Genomic DNA, 22,503 nt, shown 5'->3' on the forward strand with positions numbered 1-22,503 from the left:
ATACATAGGGCCGCTCCTTGATAGGGAAGGTCTCCTCACAGACAATGACATAGGCAAAGCAGAGACGCTTAACGCCTTCTTTGCCTCTGTCTTCAATGCCGATGATGGGCTTCAGGACCCAGGGTGCCCTGAGCTGGAGGTCCAGGACGGGGGGGATGACAAACTCCAACCGAACGTGTGCGGGATTTGCTACTCCACCTGGATCCCTACAAGTCCATGGGTCCGGATGGGATTCATCCCCGGGTGCTGAAAGAGCTGGCGGACGTCATCGCGGAACCTCTCTCAATTATTTTTCAACGATCCTGGGAATTTGGAGAGGTCCCGGTAGACTGGAAGCTGGCAAATGTTGTGCCGATTTTCAAGAAGGGTCAGAAAGAAGACCCTAGCAATTACAGGCCTGTCAGTCTCACGTCAGTGCCTGGTAAAATCATGGAGAAGATGGTTCTCGAACTTATTGAGGCGCACCTGGGGGACAAAGCAGTCATTGGTCCCAGCCAGCATGGGTTTGTGAAGGGTAGGTCCTGCCTAACTAACCTGATTTCCTTTTATGATAAGATCACCCGTATGGTGGACCAAGGGAAACCAGCTGATGTGATTTTTTTGGACTTCAGCAAGGCTTTTGACGTGGTTTCCCATAGGATCCTACTGGACAAAATGTCCACCATACAGCTAAATAAAAACATCATACGATGGGTGAGCAATTGGCTAACGGGCAGGGCCCAAAGGGTTATGGTAAATGGGGCTGCATCAGGCTGGTGGGCGGTCACCAGTGGGGTCCCTCAAGGCTCCATTTTAGGGCCAGTACGTTTCAATATTTTTATAAACGATCTGGATGTAGGAATAGAAGGTATTTTGAGCAAGTTTGCTGATGACACCAAACTTGGAGGAGTTGTGGACTCGAATGAGGGTGGAAAGGCCTTGCAGAGGGATCTGGATAGGTTGGAGAGCTGGGCGATCACCAACCGCATGAAGTTCAATAAGAGCAAGTGCCGGGTCCTGCACCTGGGACGGGGAAACCCTGGCTGCACGTACAGACTGGGCGATGAGACGCTGGAGAGCAGCCTAGAAGAGAGGGATCTGGGGGTCGTGGTAGACAGCAAGTTGAATATGAGCCAGCAGTGTGCCCTGGCAGCCAGGAGGGCCAACCGTGTCCTGGGGTGCATCAAGCACGGCATCGCTAGTAGGTCAAGGGAGGTGATTGTCCCGCTCTACTCTGCGCTGGTGCGGCTTCACCTCGAGTACTGTGTGCAGTTCTGGGCACCACAGTATAAAAAGGACATGAAACTGTTGGAAAGTGTCCAGAGGAGGGCTACGAAGATGGTGAAAGGCCTGGAGGGGAAGACGTACGAAGAACGGCTGAGGTCACTGGGCCTGTTCAGCCTAGAGAAGAGGAGGCTGAGGGGAGACCTCATCACAGTCTACAACTTCCTCGTAAGGGGGTGTCGAGAGGCAGGAGACCTTTTCTCCATTAACACCAGTGACAGGACCCGCGGGAACGGGGTTAAGCTGAGGCAGGGGAAATTTAGGCTTGACATCAGGAGGGGGTTCTTCACAGAGAGGGTGGTTGCACACTGGAACAGGCTCCCCAGGGAAGTGGTCACTGCACCGAGCCTGTCTGAATTTAAGAAGAGATTGGACTGTGCACTTAGTCACATGGTCTGAACTTTTGGGTAGACCTGTGAGGTGTCAAGAGTTGGACTTGATGATCCTTAAGGGTCCCTTCCAACTCAGGATATTCTATGATTCTATGATTCTATATGTTTTATCTTGGTAGGCTTCTGCAGGCATTCTCAGTGTTGAAAGGAAAGAAAGATCATTAACAGCAGCTACTGACAGTGAGACAGTTTCTCATGTGATTTTTTAAGCTTAAATTTGAAAAGCATTACATACATGGGTCTGCACTGGTCTTAGCCAGGCCTGTGTCCCTTGAAATCACAAACTTAGCCAGGATGTGGTCACTGCAGCCAAGGCTTCCTCCATCTTCATCTTTTGTAATCACTCCTCTATGGCGTGGCTTACGTCAGAATCTCTAAATTTTTTATTTCCCAGTTTTAACCTGATTTCACAGATTAACCCCCACACACACCTTTTTTTTTTTTTTTTTTTTTTTTTTTTTTTTTTTTTTCCCCACCAACTTCCATACATACCCACAGTAGCAATAACCTTAACTAAACTCAGGCTTTTCAATTCATTCACTTTATTTCTATATTCCAATGTTTGTACAGGAGCTTATAAACTTTTGACTTTTGTTCTTATGTTCATTTTGATGTGACTTTTGTTTGCTGTTTCCTACAAGAAATGTATTTTCTGCTCTATCTTTTGTTGCTGTGAATAATATTGAATCTTTAAATTAATGTACCTCTAGAGAATGGATTACTTGCTGACTTTCAAACAGTTTTTATTTTGATGATTCTATTCAAAGGTTTCCTACTTTGACATGCCAGAAGCTTTATTCTGTTTTATCTTTAATAAAGCCAATCCTTCCTGTATAAGTTGTCACTGTTAGCGAAATTCATTTTCTGTCCAGCATGCTTTTCTCAACCATGGACCAACATTTTGTCCTCTCTGAAATCTTCCAGAGAAATGGAACAGTAGTTCATGGAAATCCTGATCTTAATTTATACTTGTCAGTTTACATTTTTTAAGAAATGCAGGTTCCAGCTCTTTCTCTAAAGGATGCAGATAAAGGATGGAACAAGCATCTGTGTTACAAAACAAATACAGATCTCTGTGAGACTTCTTTCTTCAACCAGCTATTAATCAAACACCCCTCCCCCCCCTTTTTTTTCTGACAAGTTCATCAAAATCATTATGTTACTGCAAAATTTATGTCTCTCTCAGAAGATCCTAATTTACTGAAGAGCTACTTATTAGAAAAAAATCTTTACCAGCAGCAGGGGTATTATTGCATCTTCAGGTATAAATGTATGAAGAGACACATCAGAGGCACAGGAAAATGCAGCACGTTTCATAATCTTTACATGTAAAAAAGAGTGATTATTTAGTTGAATAACTTTGGTCACAAGGTTAGTCAAATCTGCCTACTTATAAGTAGTCTTAATTATCACTCTTGTTAATAGAACGTTTCTCCAGTTGAGATCTCAAGCTGAGGGGCTAGAGACACAGGGAAAGAAAAAATAATACAGAGTATATGACACAGAATGAAGAATAATAAATATTTCAAATACCAGGAAATCTTCAAATCTGATAAAATGACGTTTTGCTGTTTTTGTAGACTATCAGTTTTCTCTATGATTATATCTCCTTTAGAAAGGTTAAATTCACAATTCTAAAATCATTTCAAAAGCTTCAGTATTTTTATTATTATTATTATTGGAGGTCTGATTAATGATTAAAAATATTAGAAAATACTCAGAGGAAACATGCAATGAAGTGTTTTCTTCAGGGGCAAAATTGACATGAACCTGTGTAATGTTTGTTTTTGCCTCTAAGTATATATAAAGGATTCCAAGAAACTTGCAGATAGACAACAAAATTTAAGGAGTCCATATGGAAGGAAACTCCGCCGAACTCTTAAAGTCCTTGAATGCCACCTGGTCTTACTGTCTGATGACTTAACATAACCTGATTAATGATATTTCTGTATTGGCACTGCCAAATTAGAAATCTGCAGACCCACACATCTCTGAAAGTCATAATAAGGCCTCCAAAATACAAGAAGAGGATGATAGCACAGTGTCTGGCAGGGTGGGGTGTTGAGATGCTGTTCCTAATAAATGCAACACAGGCTAATATCAGTTTTACAGCATGACTGAAAATCGCAAAGAACTGCATAAAAACATATTGATGTTGATTGTGATTGGTAGTATATCAGCAGAGACATCTCTGGATTACATGCTAGTCCACAGCAAGCCAACTGAGTACGTGTGGTTGTGCCTTACTTCAGAATCAGGTACACAGATCTGATCACTGGTATCCTGTATTGCTACATTTATAAATATTACTTTTACTGTTAAAAGAAATTTTACATACTTTTCTTCTTTCTTTTTCCCTTCCCTTCCCTTCCCTTCCCTTCCCTTCCCTTCCCTTCCCTTCCCTTCCCTTCCCTTCCCTTCCCTTCCCTTCCCTTCCCTTCCCTTCCCTTCCCTTCCCTTCCCTTCCCTTCCCTTCCCTTCCCATCCCTGTCATTAATATTTTGCAATTGGGTAGACTGAATCTGCACGTGATCAGTTACTCCAGTTACTACTAGTGAGCAGAAATTTACTAAACTGTGGTAAATCACTCACTTTTAGCATATGCTTACATACTAAGAAAATATTCAGAACTACTATAAGCCTTTTCTAGGTAAGTCTTCCAGAGTTACCACCCATCTGCTGCTACCAAAAATATGAACTCTGTGATACATTTGATTAAATGGATATCTGCAGCTACCATTTCATTTGAAGTTTTGGGGAAAACAACAGATAACAGCTTTATACTTCTGTAACACTCCAGATGGTGATAATTCTTTTCAAAGCATCTTAGGGCTGCAGGTAAAAGTATGTTTACAAAACACATCACTGAAATTTTAACACCACTTGACATTAAAAATTCAAGCAAATATTTTTATCTGCTTTTAATATTTATTACTGACATATACTCTTTGTTCATTTGAAGACACCCAGGGTTATCTTATATCTAGAAAGACCTTAAGTACTTTTTCTCTACTGATATTGGTATATCAATACCAAAAGGTATTCCATAAAATCCAAGAGTCTATTTCATTAAAACATGAGCAATTTTTCTGCCTGCAATTTTCTCTGCCATGAACAATTGTACCATCTAGTTCACAAGTCCTGCCCAAGCAGTTACTTACAGAATAGAATTTTAGTCTTATATACCATGCCTGGGCTTTAACTTATGAGTATTTATAACATACTGACCTGATGAGTTGTTCAAGATTTGATGTATCCTATCAATGATATAGCATGAATTGACCACGGTGTGTAAAAATGGATCAAATTCTATTGAAACTCAATTTTCAATTTCACAACAAGACTGTGACAAAAAACAGTCACATTATGGCACATTATGTGCCATAATATCTTAACAGCAACTTAGAGATATCTTGTCCCAGGTTCTATAGGTCTTTAAGGAGGCTTTGACTAAGCTCTAACTCTCATTTCTGCTAGCACAGATCTACATTGTCAATTGGTCTGGGCCTACTTTAAAGAAGCATTTTTCTCATTTTCCTCACATAATAATGGTGTTCCTTCCTTCCTTCCTTCCTTCCTCCCTTCCTTCCTTCCTCCCTCCCTTCCTTCCTTCCTTCCTTCCTTCCTTCCTTCCTTCCTTCCTTCCTTCCTTCCGATAATATATTTTTATTTCCACGAATGCCACATTAGCAAAAGGCATAAATAGTTAAGAAAACATTTCTTTACTGTGTGCCAGAGCACTGGAACAGGTTGCCCAGAGAGGTTGTGGAGTCTCCTTCTTTGGAGATATTCAAAACCCATCTGGATGTGATCCTGTGCAACATACACTAGGTGACTCTGCTTGGCAGGGAAGTTGGACAAAATGATCCCCAGCGGTTCCTTCCAACTTCAGCCATTCTGTGATTCTCTGATAAACATTTTATGTTGCTAGTGATTGTTCATTTGGGCAAGTATGATTATATATGTTAGTGCACTGTAGATATAAATAACCTGACTGTATTATTGACAAGTAATATGTTGGAGGACTTTTTATTATTTTATTTTATTTTATTTTATTTTATTTTATTTTATTTTATTTTATTTTATTTTATTTTATTTTATTTTATTAGTCACAACTTGAAAGTCTGCCAGTATGGACTACTTGTGACTACAGTAATACCAATTAATAATTTTCAAAAGCATTTTGTTTCTTTTTATTAAAGCTAAAGAGTTGATTGTCGGATACTTTGGAACTCTTTCCAAATAGTCTGCACCAGTGTCTCAACTTCCAAGCTACCACAAAGCCTCTTCATGCCCAGTAATTGAACTCTCTTCCAGCTCTCAGCCTCTCACTTGATTCTGTATGGCAAATTCCTCTAAATGTGAGGGTTACTAAACCTCCCTTACCTACAAAAATATTCCTAAGCATTTGCTTTACAGATGATGGTCATTCTTCTGAAAAACATACATGTACATTGGAAATGTACAGCCTACAACTCTGCCAAATCTGGCAGGTCCAACAACAACAGGTCCAATGAGTCTGGTGTCAGTCCTATGATGCATAACAGTCCAGTATTTCCAGATACCTATAGCCTGAAATGCCAGACTTCCCTAAATGCACTAGATCTTTGCAACAAGTGGTATGGCAGATTACCACTTAGATAGGTTGTTTAATCAGTAAAAGACACAACTTACTACTCATATCAGCAAAGCTGACAGGTGTGACTGAATAATATATTTTGATGTGGACAGTCCTCTGGAAAGCACTTTGAGTTCTTTTGCTGGTTGTTTTGCCTCGATATATATCTTTACAGCACTCACATGCTGCTCTGTTGACACACTAAAGTCTTTTTTAGATCTGCATGTATGTTAGAACTAGGCCTCTGGGGGATAGGAAAGAAGTTCAGCTAGGGACTATACTTGACATTACTCAACATAAAAAAATCCCTATGGGACAGTGCTTGTCAGAAAGAGTCATTAATAATGCAGAGGCACTGGTACTGATTAGCTGATGAAGTTGGGGTCTTTTGTAAAACAAACAAACAAACATACAAAACCAAACAAACAACAACAAAACAACTACAATAAAAACATAACATGTTTATTTCACTACATGATGTCCTTTGAAAATTTCTCAGAATCTTAGATCAATTTCCAGGTTGAAAGATGAGGAACCTCTCCAAAACAGTCAGTGTATTGGAGTATTTGGATTAAAAGATAAGGGCTAAAAGCCAGATCTCCACTGTGCATTTGAGCAGATGAGTTGTCAACCATCAGGTGATGGATGTTTCCCTTTGGTTTTACATTAAAAATATCATTTCAATGGTCTTAATCTCATTCTGATGCAAAATGCGGTATTTACAACTTCAAAGTGAACTGAAATCTACTAGACACATTAAAGTGCTTCTGAAGATCAAGCCTTTTTCTGAAATGGTTAGCTACATGGTCTTGGACAAGTTACTTAATTTCCAAGGAAGCAAACAAAATACAATTGCCTGCCTTATACTGTTACCTTGAGGATCAACTAATGTCAGTGATGTGCTTAGCAAACTTTGAGTGCTTTGGCATTTCTTGACATCTGGAACAAGTTTCATAGTACCTCTGAGAGGAATGAATTCTTTTCATAGAATCTGCAGTCTGCAGGGGACTGTTCATTTGACCACAAGATTAAATTGACTTTTAAAATATATTTTTGCATGCAATAGAATGGGCTATGATTTTAACAGGCAGCATCTGAAATAAAAGGTGAAAGAAACCTACCTTATGCTGTCAGCTCTGCTACACTTTTTTCCCAAAACACTTTTTAAACCACTTTTATTCAGAATCTAATGAGTGCACAGTCATTGGTGAGCTTTTGTGAGCATCCCGATAAAAAAAAAAAAAAAAAAAAAAAAAAAAAGATGAAAGGGGTCAAGATTTAATGTAACATAGTGAGGATACACATCTTTTATTGGTTTAAATTCATATCACATATAACTTTGTATATAGTATACACATACAGAAGCAAACTGATTAATCCTAACTGAGCTCTAATTATCTAATCTTCAGTGATTTGGCAGTTGAAGGAGCACTTGAATGACAACACTTCCTTTGCAAAAAAATGGAGGTAGCTGTTGGAGGTAGCTGATGTTTTAAAATACAGTGAAATGTAACAAATCACAATGCTATAGGCAATGAAGATAAGAGCTTTCAGCTTTCACAAAACAGTGTTCTCTTGAAAAAAAAAAAAAAATCTATAAATTTAAGAGAAGCAATATTAAATTTGCTCATTTTTAGAGAAATAGCTTTTTCTTGTTCTTAATTCTATGCATGTAACTAATACAGATGATTTAATTGGCTCTTCTCACAAACTTAAAAGTTTTTTTCAGTATCTAAAATAATCTAGTTACTTTTTTTTTTCATTTTTTTTTCTCTCTTATATCTTTAATGCTTTCTCAAAACCATATTCTAATGCACTTCCTGATATTTTTAATACAAGTAATGCACCCTGTATCTCTACCATCAAAATTAGTAAACTATTCTCCACAACAACAAAGCTGACTTACTGATGTGACCACATGTCCATATCTAATTTGTGTCATGAAAACAGTCCTAGGAATGTGAAGTTTTTCTATATGCAGATAAAAAGAAATTATCTATGCTGACAGTATAAAATATTAATATTTTTTCAGTTCTGAAACTGGAAAAATTCTGTTATGTTCAGTTATAACTGAAAAGAAACATTTTTATTACCTGCAATAAAATTTATGGGGAACAATTATGGGTAGCTGGGCATCATTACACAAACATGAAGTAGTTCACATGTTAGCAGAACCAATATTAGTGACTGGGGAACTGCCTCAGAACAGAAGAGCCAAGTTTTTAAGGCTAACTCAACCTTAACTCAGGTGTTCCATATGCACTCAGAAGTAGTTCAGGTGAGACAGGTACCTTTTCTACACTATATACCAAAAAAAAAAAAATGCATCAGAGTGTAGCATCTCTTCTACTCCATTTAAAACAAACAAGCAAACAAACAGCCAAGTTCTCTGCAGTAATGAGTAACGATTGAAGTGGAAGGGGGAAAACACATAGACATACATTAGGCTATATACAATTTTGTCAGTTAAGTTGCTTGTTTGGAAGGTAAGAGATGTACTTGTCAAGTTTGATTTCTTCCTGACTTGTATAGGAAGGATCTAACTTAGTCTTCTTCAGTGAGAAACATAATTACTATTTGAAGTACTATTTTTGAAGTACTATATTTTGTCTGACAAAATATAATAATGTAAGTTACAAAATACAGTTTTTAGGATATAATGCTCAATTTAGACATTTAAATTGCTTCATCAGCAACAATAATATTATAAAATAATATAAACAATATCCCTTAAATATTTTGAAAAGATTTAAAAGGTTTTAAAAGAACTTTTAAAGATTTTAAAAGTTACTTTAAAATCATGCTATAAACCCACTATTTTACAGCTTTACTTACAGGACAGTATTGCATGGAAGACAATCTAATTTAAGAATATATTCTCAAATGAATAAAAGAAGGCACACTTAAATTTCAAGCTTAAGAAATAAATTCTTATTATACTGGGGAAATGCATTTACTGTAGAAAGAGTGATTCCGTTTAATATTCTGAAACCCTGCTTGCACCATTATAATTTTCGTAAGCCCTAAATGTTGAGCAAAAAAACTTTATCCTTAATAACATACAAGATATGACTATCATAGCATATATCATCACTTTCAGCATGTCCTATTAAAAATTTCTAGTATCACTATGGAAGTCACTTATAACTGTAAGATACTGCAAATCATTAAATGCACTGAGAGGATACAAGATCTACTGAATGAAATGCTAGTCTGTCATTTGGTAAAGATCAGCATGGATCAGTATCAATATCTTTTCAAATTTCTTTTGAATATATTTTAGTCATATTCAGAGCTGCTTTTTGAAAATAGTATTTGCATTCAGTAAAATTGACTGGTAGCCTGTCCACCTAATAAATGCCTTCTTTTTCCATTTTGAATGTTTCCTTTTTGTGCACCAATTGCTGTATTTTATTATGTGTCACAAAAGTCATTTACATGTTCTCCACAGGTTGTCATTGTTATTTATTGGCTAACCCAAGACAGCAGATGATAACTTATATACAAATAAAAATATGAAATTTTAAAAATAAATAAATACATACATAAATAAAAACAGGGTCTAACTAGACAGACACCAAACCAGAATGTCAATTATATGCATTCATGCACCCATAATTTAAAAACTGATGAGATCTTTTCATTCAATACTTATCATTTCAGAGGATTTGAAACTTTTAGTATTTTTCTGGTGAAATTATATGTGGCAGTTCATAGCAGTTCTGTTCTTTCCTGCCTTTCTGGGTATTAACAAAACTGTAAGAAGTAGTCTAATTAAAAAAAAAAATAAAGCTCGAAAAAGAAGTGAAGACTTGTTCTAGGAGAGAGGAAGGAGAGAAGGAGGAGGAAGAGAAAAAGGAGGAGGAGAAGAAGAAAGATGAAGAAGAAGAAAAAGTGGAAAAGGGGTAAAATGTTATTTATCTCATAATTCAGATTTCTCAAGGCATGTATGTTATTATTATATACTGTCAAAACATATTAAATGAATTACTCGTGGTCTTCAGATGTTCACCTAATGCTCATGATGAATTACTGCCATTCATGATCAGCTAACGCTGTAAAACCTAGCTAAATGCAGCTAAGAATTTGCAACAATCAACAATAATCAGTGGTCATTTGTGTCAGATACGCAGCCTCACACACTGTAACATTTCTGCATTTTACTACAGGCTTTGACCTTTTGGCTTTTTGTTTTACTCTGGGTATACAAGACATGGTCAACAGTTATCAGCCTCCAAGGATTTAAATTCTAATTTGGATTCTCTAAAAGACTCTTTCTGACTTAATAATAATAATAATAATAATAATAATAATATGATAAAATAAAAATAAATTTATTAAAAAAAAGGAAAAAACCATGATGGTAACTAGTGAATGATCTCCTTGTCCTTATATCAACCCATGAGGTTTTTTTCATCATGTTTTCTCTCCTTGTCCTGTTGCGGAGGGGGAATTAGAGTAGTGAAGTTTAGCTAGACACCAGTGTGAAATCACTCTACAAATATAAGTGCTTGGAAAAATTAGATCTTTCATTCAGAAGACATAGGGAAAAGAATGGTAACTTTAGACTCATAATACAGTTTTGTCAATATCAAGGAGGGAAGAAAGTATTTATGCTATACTTCACAAGCCTCAAATATTGTGTCAGAGTAACAGGGGGTTCGGTAAACAATTTTATTTTTCTTGTGTGATAAAAGTAATAAATATTTAGAAAGAGACCAAGCAAGTGTAATTCATATCCTTTGCAAGACCCTTGTTGTCACCAAACTGAATCAAAATTATATGATTAGGCTCTGGTGTTGTTTTTGATGTTATTTGTTTATTGTTTGCTTGTTTAGTATCATGGATATTCTCTTCAGCACTAGGTATTTCTGTTTTTCTCAATACTGTGTTGTTGGAAGAAACCTTTCTTTTGATGCAGACGTTATAGTCAGCATCCCTAGATGCTTCCACATACATTGAACCCAGAGGACTTGTCTTTCACCATCTGGTTGTAGATTTCCCTTCATGTTTTTGTCATTGTTTAGAGGAATTGGGATAAAGCCAATTCTGCAGATCCTGTAATATGCAAGTGGAAGACCATTTTGGAAACTGCACTGTGCATAAAAGTTGCACTTTGCCCTGAGGGTTCAGAGCTAAAAGACTGCTTTGACAGATAAAGATCTGCCTTTAAAAATTACATCTACATGTATACTTCCTATTGCTACATTTTGTTATACTAAAGATATAATCTCAACACCTGGAAAAAAAAAAAAAAAAAGAAAAAAAAAAAGATGAGGGAACAAGGATACAACCATGGATGATTTCAGTTGTGCCCTAGGACATGAGCCCACTTAGTGCTCCTATATTAAACCCAGCATAGTCACCATGAAGCTTAGCTCCACACACACCTGAGTTCCAGGGCTGACACATCACCACATTGTTCTGACTGTGAGCCTCTCTACCTTCATTACTCCTGGAGAAGAGCTCCATTACTGCCTGCACATGCTGTCTGTCCGGACAGCTGCCAAAGTCCTGCAGTCACGTGTTCCCCTCCTCTAGCATTCCCCAAAGCAATCCTGCCCCAAAAATGGACAACAGACAGATTGGCTACTTTTGAACAGTAGCTATTTAAATCCAGCATACCGTAGTGTGTGTTAAAAGCCACAGAAGAAGGATTCCAATTTGGGTGGAAGAGAAGAGGACCTGCCCTTTCAGAGCTTCCTATGATGTGCATTGAAGGGGCTCATAGAACACCGACAGAAAATATTAGTTTACTTAACAGAGGCGGCAAGCTATACAGCTCCCTTTACAAGTCAGCTGGACATGTTTCTGTCATTGCTAGAGAGCTGTGATGAGATGTCCGTCTTTACTACCACACCCCTCTTAAATATAGTGCACCCCCAGAGCAAGTTTATTTATACAGAAACAGAGGATACACAGAGAGATTAACTGATCTATTTTAAAACGTTTACAAATGTTCATTTCTAACACTGGCCAAATATAGAACATGGTGGCAAGAACAGTGTTGCTATTTGCAAGCAGGAAATTGTGGTCAAGTTTATATCCTTGTACTTCAGTTCTCTTGTAATCTTCATTCTGTCTATGCAGTGTAATCTTTATCCTTCTTCACCATTCACCAGTTTCAACTCTTTCAGCTCATTCTTGTCATGTCACAGCTCTTTTATTTATTTTTTTATTTTATTTTTTTTTTTACCCACACATTGTAGAATTCTAGAGAGATCTCTTTATAAGATAGCTGCTGAGCACTTTTGTCAGACTTTTCCCCAGATTCACTGAAAATCTCAGCCTCCTAAACTAGTTCCATATTTTTAACACTCATGTTTGGCCATGGCCCAAACTGAGCAGATTTGTCGGCTCAGCCAGGACATTAACATTCACATTGTGTCCCATCCCTTACAGATATCATTAAAGGGTTGAAAATACCGGTAAGATGCCTGGGAGGATATGAAAGGATATTATTTTCTCTATTAAGTAGAAAGAAAAAATAAATGATGTTGGAACTACTAACACACAATTATTATATCTTTAAAGTAGAACTGTCTGGGTTATATTAAGAGTCACAACAGCAAATATTGCATGTGCAGAGAATATTTAATAAAAAATTTAATCTACATAACTATTAAATTATTTGAAATAGAGAGTTGTGTTGTTTTTTGCATACACAAACACATGTAATCTCATGAATAGTTGTCTTTCTTTTCTGAATGACCATCTTCTTCTTCTCTTCTGATGTCTGCCTCTGAATTGATTAAGTCTAATGAACAGATGAATACAAATTAATCTCTAGTTCTGGTTCAAGCAAGTTATATTTCCTTTTTTTTTTTTTTTTTTTTTTTTTTTTGTAGTGGTAAAGTCAAAATAATTTCTGCTTGGCTTAGCTGGAGTGCTTTTCAAAACAGTAATAAATCTGCAATTAATTTCATATCTGAATTATTTCAAGACATTACCTTTTACATTTAATTCATTTTCTTTATCCCTCCTTTCAACTTGTCTAAAATGTGTATTTTCTCTTATATAAGAATGCTGTATAAATAGTTTTATGAAGTCTTATACATTTATGTGACAAACAAACACACCCAAAGTTTAGAAAATCTAAATGTAACATCTTTTTCAGCTATGATATTTCTTTTTATTTCTTACATGTGTATAAACTTTTATTTTCTCAGATATTTTGGAAATATATTAATCTTCTCATTTTCCCCATTAGTAACTTGATGAATTTGCATTAAAGTAATTGAAAACATTTCCTTTAACTTCAAGATAATTTGGTCAAGTGCAATACTGTACTGGGATTAATGGCGGGTATTTACAGCATGTCTCAGTGAAATGTTGAGAGATTTGTGTAATTCATTAAGGTATTTATAAGTAAAACTGTCATTATATCCATCCACATGATTTGATCAATCTTCAATATATTCCATTTTATTGGAAATGGGGGAAAAAATCAACTAAATACTCAATATCAAACAAATATAAAGCACATTTTAATTACAAAGGATATTTTATTATGTGCTTCTTAAATTATCTTTTACAACAGAAAGTTTTCAAGTTGTTGTTTTTGTTTTTGTTTTTGTTGTTTACACCCAAGGAAAAACAAAAAATATCAAGCTTGTTTTTTCCTTTAAAAATCAAAGAAGCAAGAAAAGTCACAGTAGTTTTCAATCCTCAGCCTGCAAATAATAGGTTTTCCCCTTTCTCTTAGATTTATTAGAATGATTCCATTTTCTTGTCAGACCGGATATCTCCTTTTGAAAAGTAGGCTGTCTGCTTTAGGCTTTGTGCAAGGAGAATAACGTCTCACAAAAAGTCTTATCATATGGTCAAAGCTGATACCTACTACAATAATCTTAAGAGGAAAATGAAATATCATTCTTGTGGAGTCTTGTGGGACTTCTACTTTGTTTTGAGTATAATAACTCTCTGAATGGGGTGGATCCCCTGAGATATGAGCATATATCCACTGATAGGATCTATGTGAGTTTATATAAAAAGCAAATTCATCTCCCTTGTCTTTATATTATTGAAAAATATGTGATGAATTTTCTGGTGAACACCCTTTTTAATTGTTTATCTTCATATGGTTTTCCTTGTCATATATATCTCTTTAAAATATATATCTTAGCATTTTAGTACTCCGTATGTTATTGCCAATGACAAAGAATTTTACATCAAGAAGGTTTGGAAGTTCTTCAGTAACCAGTTTCCATACCAAAACAGGGTGTATATTCAAATTTACACATATTCAATGTCATACTTTATCAGTGCAGTCGCTTACAAATGTACTCCAGAAAGTCCAGGGTCTTAATGCATTGAAACTTCTTAATGTAAATCATAATACTACATCACACATAGGCGCAGGTAAAGCAGCCTGAAGGGCTGGAAAGTAGAATCTATTTTGGCACACAAAGCTGATACTATTAATCACATATTAGCTCCAGACCCATGGGTCTATGGTTTTGTTCAAAGCATTGCTCACACAGAGAAAAAAGATTGCTTTCAGAATAATAGTTTTGTTGTTGATGGCAGTAGTAATCAATGGTGGTAGTTGTGGGTTTTTTTAATTTTTTTTTTTTTTAGAATTTCTATTTTTGGCCTTACAGGAACCGAGAAATTCCTCAAATGTGAAAGAAAGCAATATGTTTATTAAATCCAAATTTATATTAAATCCTATTCCCCTCACTTAGTAAAGTAAACCCACAAGTAAACATTTTCATATTGGAAACACAAAGTTACAACACAGTTTCAGTCTTGATTTCAATAAAACAAAATTAAGATATAAAAAGTAAAAAGTTATATAGGTGACTTATTTGAATTTCAGAACCACAAAAACAACAACAACAAACCACCACAACAAACAAAATAGTAAATTTCTTATGGAAACATCTCTCTCTTGCTTCCAAAATGGGTGTATTTTTGTATGAGTACTACAACACATAATGAATGGCAATTTATTAGCAAGAAGATATATATATATGTATGTATGTATGTATATATGTATGTATGTATTTATATGTATATGTATACATATACATATATATATATCTCCTTGCTAATTTTTATATATATATATATATATATATATATATATATATATATATATATTTGAAACTTTTTTTTTGCCGAACACTGAAGTGGCATTAATCAGTAGATGTTTTTGCCTGGTATCTACATAATGTCCTGGTTATTCAGCTTGTTTCTGCTTGGATGCAAAAGTTGAATATTGAAGCCTTTGACCTAAGAACTAGCATGCATAAACAGAAAAAACATTGAAGTTGAGGTATAGCTGTGTTTGTAGTAAATTCCTAGAACATCTGCAAACAATTCTGTGAGAGGCAACCAAGGATCTTTTGGAAACTAATAATTGTAGACCCAGTTCAATAACCTATTTAGCAGTACAATGAACAGTGTAATTGCATATGATTTCTTCAACTCAAATGTAAATTGATGTACAGGCAGGATACATTAGAGAAGTAAATGCAGGTGATTTGTTTATTCAATTTTGTTTATAACATAGTTAAATATTACACAAGTTTAAGAAACAACAACAAAAAAGAAAGAAAAGAAAGGCTACTGTCTAAGATATTATTAGCAAGAATGGTGATTTATCTATAATTCCTGAAAATGTATTTTTCTAATAAGATCCAAACACATTAACATATATATATATTTTGCCTCAGAAATATCATAAATTATGAATCTTTGGTTTCCTATCTGCTGGGCAGAAGCACAAAGCAGATCTGAAAACTGAGCCTTTGACAGAACCTGACAGTTTCAGTATCATCCGCCATAAAATAAGAGAACTACTGACCAGTTTTACCATTGCTAAAAAGCTAAAGATGATTTTTTCTCAGCTCTCAGAATTTTTAAAATGTGCTTTTATTTTTTTTTTGCCTTTTTTTCTTTCTTTTTGGTTCAAAAAAAAAAAAAAAAAGGATTATGAAGGCAAATTCTCAGTGTGAAATAATATTATGCAAAATTATTTTTATTGAGATGTGTTCCTCTTGTTTCTTTTCTGTAAAGCATGTGCTTTTAATCTCCTAAACTGCCCATTTAGCATATTGCATAATATCAAATTATTTTAAATGGCCACACAAGTATATAAAATACACTGTTATTTGCAGAACCACCAGTTGTTAGGATCATTTGTTTTTGCAAATTGCTACTATCATATATGGGATTGGTTATAGACATACGAAGACTGCCAAAGTAGACCTTGTACCACTCTGCTGATTTCAGAGTTACACTAAGTTTAAACTGGTGCATTCAAGAGCAGAGTCAGATTATGTAAATAGAAAACTATATTTTTTTAGAACAAACTAGCAAAAACTGACTTTATTTCTAGTTGAAAAGATATTTGTGCAGAAATGGAATCTTACATCCAGCAAAACCTACACATTAGGAAAATGAAGAATATGACAAAAATAACAAAAAGTAAAAAAAAAAAAAATAAGTACAAAACACTCTATATTATTTTCTTCATAGTATGTGAGTTCAACAGAGTATTACACATTACTAATAGATCAATTGATGCAAGTGTGTGACAAGAACTCAGTTTCAGTACAGTTATGATATGCATTTCAAGCTAAGAAACAAAGCCTCAGAGAGGTCATGCTTGATTTTATTGTTTGTCACCAGATTTCTCAACACAAAAATTTCTGTTTTCACTTTAAAAGGGAAATTTTCTGAAAGCAAGAACTGCAATTTGGTTTGTTTTTTTATGACTTTTTGATTACATATCCTGCTCTTTAAGATTAGACCAATGAGCCTGTTGTTGTTCAAATGTATTCAAGCTTTGCTGTCTTATCCTTCTGAAGAGACTGCCCAAGTATAGGGAGTTTTGGACTAGTCAGGAAATAATTTAGTTAGAACCTTTCCTACCTGTAATAGTGCGGTAACAGGAAGTACAGACTGGTCTTGTACTAGTGGTCCTGAGAGCTGGTGTAAGATCTACTGGAGAGCTACTAACTTCATTGGGTTTTGATTTGACTTTGGCAAAGGTGACGGGCAATTCCTTATTTCTCTTCATTAAAGATACTAGTTTGAAGCTTATATCTCATGAAAGCATTTGATGTTACTTGCTAGCTTTTTCAGATGATGCAAATTATATCTGTAGCTCTCCACTGGCAAACTGTGCAGTTGTGTATCAACTATGTGATACCACAGATGTACTACCCTCCTTATTTTCAGCATGTTCTATTGTTTAATATCAGTTAGTCAGAGCTAGCTTTTGTAGATCATAATGTCACACTTTTACACTCATCTCTCACAAGAGAGTGGACCAATAAAAGTAAAATAGAATTTTGCTTTCTACTAAAATACCACATAAGTGTTATCATTGTTTTGTTTTGAAAGTAGAATTATATCTGAGCATAAAGTTGAAATATCCTCTTTTATGGGGTTGATAGCTTATCTGTGAACTTTCTTAAAAATAACTGCCTTGTCACTGTCACTGTCACATTGGGACTGGTAGTAATAAACAAGATTTCAAATGCTTGCTGCCCAGCAATAAATACAGCAGACCTCAGGTACAGCATGGGTCCAGTACTGAGCTTCAAGACACTGCAAATGAGAGAAGAATGATCTTCATATTGGAAAAGAAATTTAATTTCCTTTCCAAAGAAAACTGTTTGGAATCTGAAGGGCTGCAGTTTTTCCAGGCAAATGTGAGTGTCTTGGTAGAGTGGAAATGAAGCAGTTGAGACATCTCACAAAACTATATGTATGAATGTGTTTGCTTCTTTTAATACATTGCTTTAAAATCCAGTTGTTTACATTTTTAAAAGTATATATAAATGCAATCATAAACTGCGATGACTGGAAATAATATTACCTGTGGTTTTACCTTCAATATACTTTTGCAACAACAGATATAATTCTTTATCAATTTCAAGTCACATACTTGTTATATATATATATACATAACTTGTAATAGCTACTTAAAAAGCAAACAAACAAACAAAAAACATACTAATGATAACTCAGTGGTGTCAAATAGAAAAAAAAAAAAGAAAAAGAAAAAAAAAAAACATTCAGTTACATAGAGATGTTAACGACTTGGTACATTTGTTAAGCTAGTTATTTTAGCAGAAAAACAGATGAGCTTTTTCTTCCCCATCCCCATCAGCCCCATCTTGCCCCAAATTCTTGCCTAATCCATGACTGCAGGATATGAAGGTCCCTGAGCTAAGTTATTTTGGACCATTTATAACTGAATGCTGGAATAGCCTAAAGATATTTTCATTATTACAGTCAGTACTGTTCTTTTTATTTTCATCTACTCCAAGCCAAACAACTATTATAAACGTCTTTATATTTTATATGACACTATGTTAGAAAGAATGAAAATGAGCCTTGCACTTCTTTATAAAACCTGTAGATAAAAATTAACCATAGTGATTTTAAAATCTTTATGACTAAGGAAGTTGCTTAATGTGTGGCAGGTTAAATGGAGTTCATATTTAATAAGTAAAAGAACAGTAAGATATTGGAAGGCCTTACCTAATGTGTGAATTCACTTAAAAATTCAGCTTTCAGAGCTCATGAGTTTATGAGATCTTAATTAAAGTGATCTGCTATTAATTTAGCATATACCCTAGATACTCACATATTGAATTAAGCAGATTTGAGGACTTTTTTTTTCTTATTTTATTTTTTGTAATTATCATTATTCTTCTAGGTGCATTTGTATTTCTGTATTAGTTCTGCTGCACATGGAAATTGTTTTTAAGAGCAGCACAGCTAGAAGTGATCACATTACTCAAGGCATTATTATCCCTGTTCTGCTGGGCCTACAATAAAATTCTCAATTAAAAACATTTTTAGAGTACTTTTGTTTGGTTTGAGTTTTTAAAATTTCTTCCAAAAAATAAAGAAGCAAAGCAAGGGTGTCTTTTAATGACAAAATAAAATCTAATTTCTAGATGTGCCACAAAATCCTTTTTGGAATCCAAACATTCCAATTTCTCTAAACCCTAAAAAATGTTAACTGTCTAGTCATAGGTATTATGTGGGAATGGCTTGGTGATGATATAGTGTGAAATCAGATCTTCACCTGTAAGCACCTGATCACAGAAGCCTCAACTTTGAAGAATGCCATGTTTTTTTTTCTGTCTCTCAACATCTGTTTACAATAGAAAGATCTGCAGGACTATTTGATTCCATAAGTCATACCTTAAACTGGGTCCAAACTCATCAGAAAATCATAGCTTCTATTAAAATTCACAAATAGATTAGTATTATCTTCCATTTAAATTGTTTTCCAGTTCTCATTTTTGTAATTTCAACCTCTTCCTCGTGATTTCTGTTTTTCTTTTTTTTTTTTTTTTTTTCTCTCTTTTTCTGTTAACTAGTCTACAAACTAAGAAACTAAGTATACTCTCAACAGTAGCACTTAAGGCAGGAATTTCATATGAACAAAATGTACTTGTGAGGAAAAAAATACCAAAACCCAAAATATGCTGTTGAAGTATCCTTTTCTTTTACTTGAAGTTATATACCCAAATAATAATGGTTTTCTTGTACTTTGTTTAGAGTGCCATCAGGTCCCTTAAGTGTTTTTTCCACAGCCTAAGCCTTTCATTCTCAGACTGGTTCTCACTGGATTATGTTTACATTTTCTCTTTCCTTTCAACCATTTTTTTCCCAATTATTCCTCAATTAAAAGACATGATGAAGCTTCTACAGCATTTAATTAATTCCTCTTAAATTCCAGAGCACACTCTCTGAAAAAAGGGCACTGTCTTTTTGGAATTCAAAATTTGCATGCCTGATCACATCTTTGGTTCATGAAGTTTCCCAGTCTTAGTCCAAAAATTGACCATGATGCCACAGAAGAGGAAAGTAGGAAAGTGGAATGCATTTGTCCTCTCTTTGTTGTTGTTGTTGTTTGTTTATTTGATTGATTACATATGATTTGGGTATCAATGTAGCATCACTTGGACCTAGATATTGGTGATAGAATGAAATTCTTGAAAAAACAGCCTGTCATTCCATTCTTTTTTTATGATCTTTCTCCTAGAAATGCAGATAAAATGAGTTTCATATAGAAAATATCAAGACTGTATGTCAATGACTTTTTCCTCCAAGGCAAAATCCCAAGAAATGGCTGTCATATGTTGTAAAGGAATGACAATACATCTCATTGAAATATCAATGTAAAAAAAAAAAAAAAAAAAAAAAAAAAAAAAAGGCAAAATAAGAAAATCATTTGTATTAATAACTTCTAACAGGTTTTGCCTAGGTAGTCTCTCCTACTTGTCTCAAGAGAATAACGAGATTGAAAAACAAAATAGTTTTGAATCCAATGCACAACTATTTATACAAGACATAGTACCTCAGATGGCAAGGATGTCCTTCAGAATCCATTGACAGAAAGACCTTTCTATTCTTATTCTCTGTATCTTTCTGAACACATTGTTCATGATTAAATATAGTAAGAAATTACCATAATTCACTTTCACAATATATAATATTCTTTGCCAAGAGATTTGTAGCACATAAAGATTTTCAAATTCCTTCTAGGTTTAGAGGGAAAGGGAGAAGGAAAGAGAAAAGTCTTTCTATTTCATCTCTATTTTAAGTGCCTTCGGCAATACAAACAAAAGAACAACTCATCAGTGGCAATAAGAAATTACTTCATAAAAGCCTTTCTTTCTTTTTTAGAGGCAGACAGCTGAGCTTCAAGTGGTTGGTGATCCTTAAAACACAATGCTTATGCTGCTATTCTAAGACACTTAGACTTGTTTGGAAAGTAGCAATCCTTTGCCAATACCTTGAAAACAATCAAATGTCTCTTAAGCCGGCCTACTCTGCACTGATATAGCTCACTAGTACGACTGTGTACACATGTTCATTAGCTATAAAGAGACAACATTATTTTTGGTCATATGGGCATAATTGTCTGAGTTTATAGACACACATAAATAGCTATACAGATATATACTTATGATTTAATTCAGGTTGTAGTTCTTAAACTTTTAAAATAATTTAATATTTAGCATCTTGTGAAAATCTATAAGAAATGAGAACATATATAGTATTAAGAAAGAATGCTACACAATTTACTATAATTACTACCTTTCTCTTTGTGACTAATAAGGAGCTTGTGCAAGAACTATAACATTTTTTTATTACATCATTAAAGTTTCAAGAAAAAGAAGTTAAGAGTACTGTTACAAAGGCAAGAATATTAGAAAAAGGAAAGAGACAACAGAAAAAGATCTCTACTTTTTATTTCAATTTATGTCCAATCATATTGCCCGTATGTCCCATCGCCTTGAATTTACACATCCATTGTTGGAGTGTGGTACAGAAAGTCTCAATGAATTTGCAGTGCTGTTGGCTTCCTGTCAGTAACATGTGGTGAATTCTTTAATCCTAACTATAAATTTTTTTGAATCATGTGATTAATCAATTTACAGTTATCCTTAAATACTTTAGAGAAACTTCCACTAATGATTCTCTTTTTTTAATAACTAATTCAGAATACAACAACATCTATTCATTAATCAGGTTTACCATGTTTGACAAGAGGAAAGGAGGACAAGAAGTAAGACAGTGCCGTAAGTGTTGACAGATACTCTGAGGACAGAACAGATTAATCCTTTTATTCTTCTTTATATAGCTATTGTAAATAAATACATTTCTTCCTCACATGTTTCAGCATAATCACTGAGCTTCTCAAAATAGTCTGTCTTCTTATTTTTTATTAGCTAGTTCATCACTATATACTAGTTCATCAGTATATGAGTTTAGATTACCTATACTAATATAGCCTACTATACTATTACTCATATTTGATTTGAATTGCTGTTACAACAGTTAGTTTGTAACAAACTGCCATAACTCATCTAGAACATTTAAACACCTATTACAGATTATCATAATTTATGTAATTTCTATTTGCAGAGCTTTTTTAGCCTCATCAGCATATACTAGTTAACATACTGTTCAAGTTTTTTGTTGTTGTTGTTGTTGTTTTGGTTTGGTTTGGTTTGGTTTCTTGTTCAGGTCATGCTACTGACCAAGGAAGATCCAAAAGAAGAAAGTAGAATAGAACTAGGAGAAGCATGTTGAAATACAGAAGTAAGCAATATAAAGTAATGTAAGTCTTTATGTGTTATCCCAGAGACAGAGGATTAGCATTGATGAATGACTAGTTGAAATACTATATTAATCCATCCTTAAAACTAGATCAGAATTGCAAAACATAAAGATCTAGGATGTCTA

Source organism: Aythya marila (assembly GCF_965140915.1).
Source record: "Aythya marila genome assembly, chromosome: 3".
Classification (NCBI taxonomy): domain Eukaryota; kingdom Metazoa; phylum Chordata; class Aves; order Anseriformes; family Anatidae; genus Aythya; species Aythya marila.